This window comes from Palaemon carinicauda, chromosome 16, assembly GCF_036898095.1.
Source record: "Palaemon carinicauda isolate YSFRI2023 chromosome 16, ASM3689809v2, whole genome shotgun sequence".
Taxonomy (NCBI): Eukaryota; Metazoa; Arthropoda; class Malacostraca; order Decapoda; family Palaemonidae; genus Palaemon; species Palaemon carinicauda.
In genome coordinates, this window is record NC_090740.1 from 76576653 (window position 1) to 76584152 (window position 7500).

The window sequence follows — 7500 nt, forward strand, 5'->3', positions numbered from 1 at the left end:
TGTGGTCGCTCGAGTTGACAAGTCCCTCACCTGAGAGGATAGTTGTGTACGGTGTACTCATGAATGAACCTTTTGTAATGAATGAAGAAAACCCATATTCCAACGTATCATTATCCTTCTATATGAGTCTTATTGGTGTCAGGTGTAAAAAATACGTCTTTTGTGAATGCTTTGAGTGAATTTGTACTTTGAACCGGTAAAATAAAAGTTCAAGATGCCAAAATACACAAGGACTAACATAGCAGACGCTGCTGCTGCAGGAGATGAGAACAATGGAGCAGTGGGTTATAGCATTCCTGATGAAGAATATAGACTGGAAATTAGAACGCAAGAATTGAAAAAAAATAAGTTAGATAACCGACTACAGTTAATGAACAGAATATTGGTGGAACGAGAACAGGAGCGGCGCGCAACGACAGCATATCCGACGTACATGGTCCAAGTTCAAACGAACACAAGTGAAAGTACACATGCACAGCCGAGTGAAGATGCGCAAATCGTAGTCCGAAAGTCGCCAGAACTCCAGGCCAGTGTTTTGTTTTTTGATGATCAACGGCCTAACGAAGGTTTTTAATCAATTGAAGTGTTTTTTAGAGACTTTGACGTAGCTACATATGGGTAGTTGGAAAGAGAAAAAGCTATTCAAATAATTAGATGTCTGAAAGATGCGTCGGCAATGGAGGTAATATGTTGGCCGCAAGACAGTTTAAGAAGTAATACTGAAATAAAACAAAATTCAATACAGAAATATGCCTTGCAGAAAGGGAGACCTAGAAGAAAATTACATACCCAAAATATGTGAAGGTGAATCCGTTCTTAGTTTTGCAACTCGCATTTTTCAGGATTGCGATTCATTTCCTACCCGGAGTGCCTATCTCCCAGGTGACAAAAAAGCAATAGCTTGTAAACATATTCAAAGATTAGTAAACTTGTATTTATGTGGTTATTTGTTCAATGACAATCGCTCGTTAGCAGACGTAGTGAGTGCGATGCAAAAAATTTTAGATAGTTTGCCAGAAGAAAAAATGACTGGGAATAACGGGCCCGATTCCGAGAAGTTAGCAGCCATGAGAGGTACTCAGAGCACCCTTAAGGGGGTTAGAGGAGGACGCAGTCAGCAATGCTGGCAGTGTGTGGGGAGAGGGGCACCGACGAGTGGAGTGCCCCACCTAAAGATCCCCCCGCTGTTACACTTGTTAGGCCTACGGTCATATATCTCGAGAGTGCTCAGCAAAAACTACCCAGGGAGGGCGGGCTGTGGTACACGCACACCTCCCCACTCCTAACCTCCGAGGAAAAGGAAACAGAGGAAAGGGGAGACGATGGAGTTTGATGATCCCCCGCATGACATCACACGCAGTAGCCGAGGAAGCGGTGACGACGGACATTGTGACAGAGGAGGCACTGGGACCTCCATCGGTAGGCCCGACCTCACCCCCGCAACACTAAGGAGCAGTGAGCGGCATTGCAGGTGAGGTTATTGGCCCGTGCCCCATACCTCATAATGGCCACCTACCAGATAAATCCATTCGATTGCTGATTGACACAGGAGCCAGCATTTCACTGCTTGAAAAAAAATTCTCCTCAAATCCACCACTGCCAGTGGCAACCATTGTTCTTGACACACCAAAAGGAAATAAACTACACATAAGCCATGCAACAATCGTTAAATTTAAGGTGGGGTCTATGAAGTTTACACATGATTTTTTGTCTTGCCCACTTTGGAAATTCTAGGATTCAAGGCTATTTTGGGAATTGACATTATCTCTAATAATCAAATTTGCATTTTTGGGGGAAATGATACAATAACAGTGAAAGCAGGAGGGTACATTTTGCCGATAGAAAGTCATAAGAGAATAAAAGCGTTTGCGGGCTCGGAGAGATATGTAACAAAGGTAACAGCTGTACCTGAGAGAGGAGAAGTTTTGTCTCCCCAGACCCTTACGACCATATCAGTAACCCCGTGTCGCCCTCTTGTGGAAGCAATCAAGGTAGTTATTAAACCCCATGACCATTGGGCCCATATGATATTAGAGTGCTTGACAGAAATAAAAGAGAGCAGAGCTGATATAACGATAGTTAATTTGTTAAATAAAACAGTTGTTTTTGGTAGTGATTCTGTGTGTGAATTAGAGCTATGTGAAATTGCTTACAATAGGATGTTGGGAGCCCCAACTACAGCCCACAGAGACGAACGCATTCAGAATTTAATTATTCAAGCGCGAAAACTATGTCCGTCAGAATATCAGCCTGTAGTTAGTGACATTATCAATAATCATTCCGATGTAATTGCAGTTGGAGATAAACCACCTGCGAGGATTGATTGAATTCCCTTTAGCGTTGAAACTGGGCAGGCGAAGCCAATCAGGTCGTGACGGCTGAGAGAGGAGTTGTGAACTCAAAGGCAGATTGGAAACGACTGAGTTATTTATTAAGGAACACTCTTCTTTATATACAAAAATAACGCCCCCTTACACATGTACCAACCGTGTGTCACACAATTGTACATAATTATTTTGTATATATATTATGCTTGTATCTGCGCTCTTCCCTCGCACTAAAAAGAACCTGAATGATCACGTCTTCGTTTTGCTCTGTAACATTGTCTGTCTCTCGAACAGGTCATGTCCTGTTGCCTTGAGGTTTTGTATATAAAGAAGAGTGTTCCTTAATAAATAACTCAGTCGCTCCCACTGCCTTCCACCCTCACCTCCCTCGCCCCTCCATCGTTGGTAATATGACGGAGGCGGACTCTACCCCAGCAGTTGGCACTGCGGTCGCTCCATTGAAACTTTCACCGTTCGCTAGCGGAGAAGCGTTTGCTTGGTTTCAACGCTCTGAAGTCCACTTTCGTATCAGGGGCGTGACTCGCTCAACCACCAAAGCGGATTATGTTCTCGCGGCGATACCTGAGGACACCTTCCCAGAAATATCCGACTGGCTTTGTGAACAAGGAGACACCCCAATAGCGTATGACGACCTCAAATCATACCTTCTGCAGCAGTACTCGCCGCCCGTATAGCAAAGCTTTTTCAGCTCTCGCAACAACTGTTGGGGGACCAAAGGGCTTCGATTGCCCTCAGGGAAATGACCAGTATCGCTCGCCTTCAACCTGCCAGAGACGGCTCTCCTCGTGAGGTGAACCTACTCCGTGCCCTTTAGATACGCCGTTTACCTGAACCTGTGCGCGCTGCCATACCCGATGTCGATAGTTTACCCATAAAGGACTTGATGACCAAAGCCGACGCCCTTATGGACAGCCACTTCAAGACCTCCATCAACGCCTCCACCCCTGACGACGAAGATGCCTATTCAACGTCAACCGAAGCTGACATGAATGCCGTAGGACATACACGCCTACCCCGTGACGAGCCGAAGCGGCGACAAAGCCGCCCACCACCCACCAATCGCTCGCGCCCCAACGAACGACTTCTACAGCCACTTACTACCTCCCATCCGCCTCAGTTTTGCTACTACCACTTCAGATTCGGGGCAACCGCGAAGAAATGTGCCAAAGATTGTCAGTGGCCAAAAAACGTGTAAGTAGGCCATCGCTTGTGGCGGTGGCCTCCCATGTTTCTAATCTTTTCTTTTTACAGGATGCAGGAACGGGCGTGCGATTTTTGGTAGACACGGGTGCTTGTCGTTCTCTTTTGCCAAGGAAACTCTTCAAGGCACAACGTAGTCTGTCTACATCTGCCGACGTCCGCTTGGTAGCTGCCAACGGATCTGCGATACCCACCTACGGTTACGAGAACCTCACATTATCGTTCGGAAACGGTAAATTCAATTGGAAGTTTCTCGTTGCTGACGTCACAATGTCAATCCTCGGTGCGGATTTCCTCTCTCATTTCCACCTTCTGGTCGATGTCGCCCACCGACGATTGGTCAACGCAGACTCGTACTTGTCGACACCTCTTCAACCCGCCCCCTCTAACCTCGCTCTCCACATCAGCGCACCCACGGATGCCTACGCCCATCTCCTCACGTCGTACCCGGAAGTTTTCCGTCCAGAACTTCGCCAAACGCCCACGGTTCCTGCCAAGCACGGTATTTATCACCATATCAAGACGACGGGACCCCCAGTCTTCGCAAAATTCAGACGTCTAGCACCGGAACGATTGGCAGCCGCCAAACAGAAGTTCGCCGAAATGGAGAAAATGGGCCTTTGCCAAAAGGCCTCCAGCCCATGGTCGTCACCCTTACACATCGCTCTGAAGAAAGACGGCTCCCTCCGTCCGTGCGGGGATTACAGGCGCCTGAACATGCAAACAGAACCGGATCACTACCCCCTCCCAAACATTGCCGATGTAACCTCCTACCTGCACAAAGCGAAGGTTTTCTCTACGCTCGACCTCCTGAAGGGGTATTATCAGGTGCCTATGAACCCAGAAGACATCCCCAAGACCGCCATCACCACTCCGTTTGGCACATACCCCTTCAATTACTCCTGTTTTGGCCTTCGTAATGCTGGTGCAACGTTTCAACGTCTCATGGATGGCATCTTAGGGGACCTCCCTTTCTGTGTATGTTATGTGGACGACATACTTGTGTTCTCCTCCTCAAAAGAGGAACACCTCCGTCACCTGCGCATCGTGCTCGACTGCCTGCAACAAAACGGCCTTGTAGTCCGGTACGACAAGTGTACCTTTGGCGCCAACGAAGTGTCGTTCTTAGGGCACCGTATCACTCCTGAAGGAGTCCATCCCCTCCCTGAGAAGGTAGCAGCCGTTCAGAATTTCCCCACGCCCTCGACCGTCAAAGCTCTGCAGGAATTCTTGGGGATGATCAACTATTATCACCGTTTTCTGCCAGCCATTGCCGTAACTCCGGGGTCACCAATGTGACGGCCGAGAGAGGAGTTGTGAACTCAAAGGCAGACTGGAAACGACTGAGTTATTTATTAAGGAACACTCTTCTTTATATACAAAACCTCAAGGCAACAGGACATGACCTGTTCGAGAGACAGACAATGTTACAGAGCAAAACGGAGACATGATCATTCAGGTTCTTTTTAGTGCGAGGGAAGAGCGCAGATACAAGCATAATATATATACAAAATAATTATGTACAATTGAGTGACACACGGTTGGTACAAGGTCAAAGCTTTTCTAATTGTAGCTGTTAGGAAAAAGGATGGCTCAGTAAGATTGTGTGTTCATTATAGAAAGTTGAATGCAGTCACTAAGGATAATGCATTTCCATTGCCCTCGATCGAAGAATTACTTGGGAAAATACGGGATAGCAAATATTCTACAACTGTTGATTTAAAATCTGGATACTATTAAATACCCATTCAGGAAGACAGTAAATGTAAAACGGCATTTATAGCTAACAATCAATTATTTCAGTTTAATTTTCTGACTTCGAAGTTAAAAATGCTCCAAGTCATTTTTCTAGAGAAATGATGGCGGTTTTGGTGCCCTTAATTGGCCATAATGTTCTTGTTTATTTAGATGGTATCATAATTATAGGGAAAACGGCCGAAGAAAATAATGATAATATTCGTAAAGTTTTAGAAAGCATTGCGATGTAATGGTATAAAAATAAATTTGTCAAAGTGCAAATTTTCTGTAAACAGGTCGAATTTTTAGGTCACATAATAACCCCAGAAGATATCCAACCCTGCCCCAGTAAAGTAGCAGTTTTTAGAGATTTCCCCAGGCCAAGCTACTCTAAGGAAGTAGCTGGGTTCCTAGGGCTTGCGGGGTATTGCGGTAAATTCATTAGATGTTTTGGAGAGATAGCGAGACCCTTTGATGCTTTAAAGAAATAAAAAGTAATAAATCGTGGAGGGGAAGAAGAAAGGACCTTTAACCATTTGAAAGCTGTCTTAACTAGCAATGAATTACTCGCATATCCTAAATTTGATCGCCCGTTTTTAATGCCAACAGATTAGAGTAGCGTAGCTATAAGTGACGTAGTTTCTCAACGAGATGATAAAGGCAGAGAGCGACCCATTTGTTTTTCTTCTCAAGCGTTAAAAAGGGCAGAGAAGAATTATAGTACATTCCATCGAGAGGCTTTGGCTATTCTTTGGGTTCTAGAGAGGCATAGGTTCTTTTCATTAGGTCAGACGATTGAGTTGCAAAGTGATTTGTATTATAAAAATGATTTGATCTCTCGACAAGCGAGATGGATTGAGAGATCATTAGAGTTTAATATAAAGGTTTTTCACCAGATAGAAGATAAAGCTAACAAGATAGCTGATTCTCTCTCTAGAGGTGCAGTAACAACTACTGCAGGGCACAAAAGAGGATCGAAGAACGTAACCAAAATACTGAAGACTCCCATCAAAATAGACAAAAATAGAGAACGGGATTTAAATTCTCCCGAGGTACAAACGGAATACAGTAGCGGAGAGAGAGAGGGGGAGAGAGCTGCAGATATGAGAGAGAGAGAGAGAGAGAGAGAGAGAGAGAGAGAGAGAGAGAGAGAGAGAGAGAGAGAGAGAGAGAGAGAGTGAGATGAATATATGTGGGTGACCGAGGACATGACCAGCGGTGTCCAGAATGAATGCGCTGATGATGCAGGTTTGATTGACTTGGGAGGTTGGGACATAAAAGAAGTCAGAGAGGGACAGATAAAATGAGGAATGGATGGAAAGAGTGCGAGCAGGGATTAAAGGGGAATTGGGGCGTTATCCGTCATTTCTGAATGTGCCTCGTGAGAAATTTTTTATTGAAAATTATATCTTATATTGTGCTTACGAGAAGAGGGGAGGGGAATTTTGTGCACGGGTAGTTATTCCTCCATGTTTAATTAAATGAGCCATCCACATTATACATGCAAGTCCGTATGCAGGGCATTTAGGGATTGATAGAACATTAACGAGAGCACGTAAATCCTTCTTTTGGTTAGGAATGAAAAAATCTATACAGAATTAAATAAAAGGTTGTCGTGCTTGTAACTGTTTTAAAGAACATAAAAACACCGTACCAGAAGCCAGAAAGTGGCCTGAGATTCCTATTAAATTTTATAGAGTGCATATGGATGTAGTAGGACCATTTCCTAAAGGGTTAACACAACATAAGTTCACTCATACTTACACAATGTTGGATAAATCGGCAAATTCATTAGCCCAGGCGCTGTGCTCTTTCATTACTAGGTTTGGTTGCCCAAAAATTTTGATAAGTGATAATGGTCTTGAGTTTATAAATAAGGTGGTAAAATCAGTCACGAACTTGATGAAAATGGAGCACTTTTCAGTGACCGCATATAGGCCTTCAGCAGATGGCTTAGTAGAATCACATAATAGAGAAGTAGTGTGAATTCTGCGTTACTTATTGGCTAATGACCCCCTTCATTGACACGCCAAGCTTCCTACAGCTGAGCTAGCTTTGAACATTGCATATAATACTTCGCTTAGGGACACGCCTTTCTTTTTAGTGTATGGACAGGATCCTGTGTTACCATATACGTTACTCATTAATTCACAACTATTGCCAAATCTTCAACTGGGCAATACCGTGTATATTTATTAAATCTATTGAGGAGAGT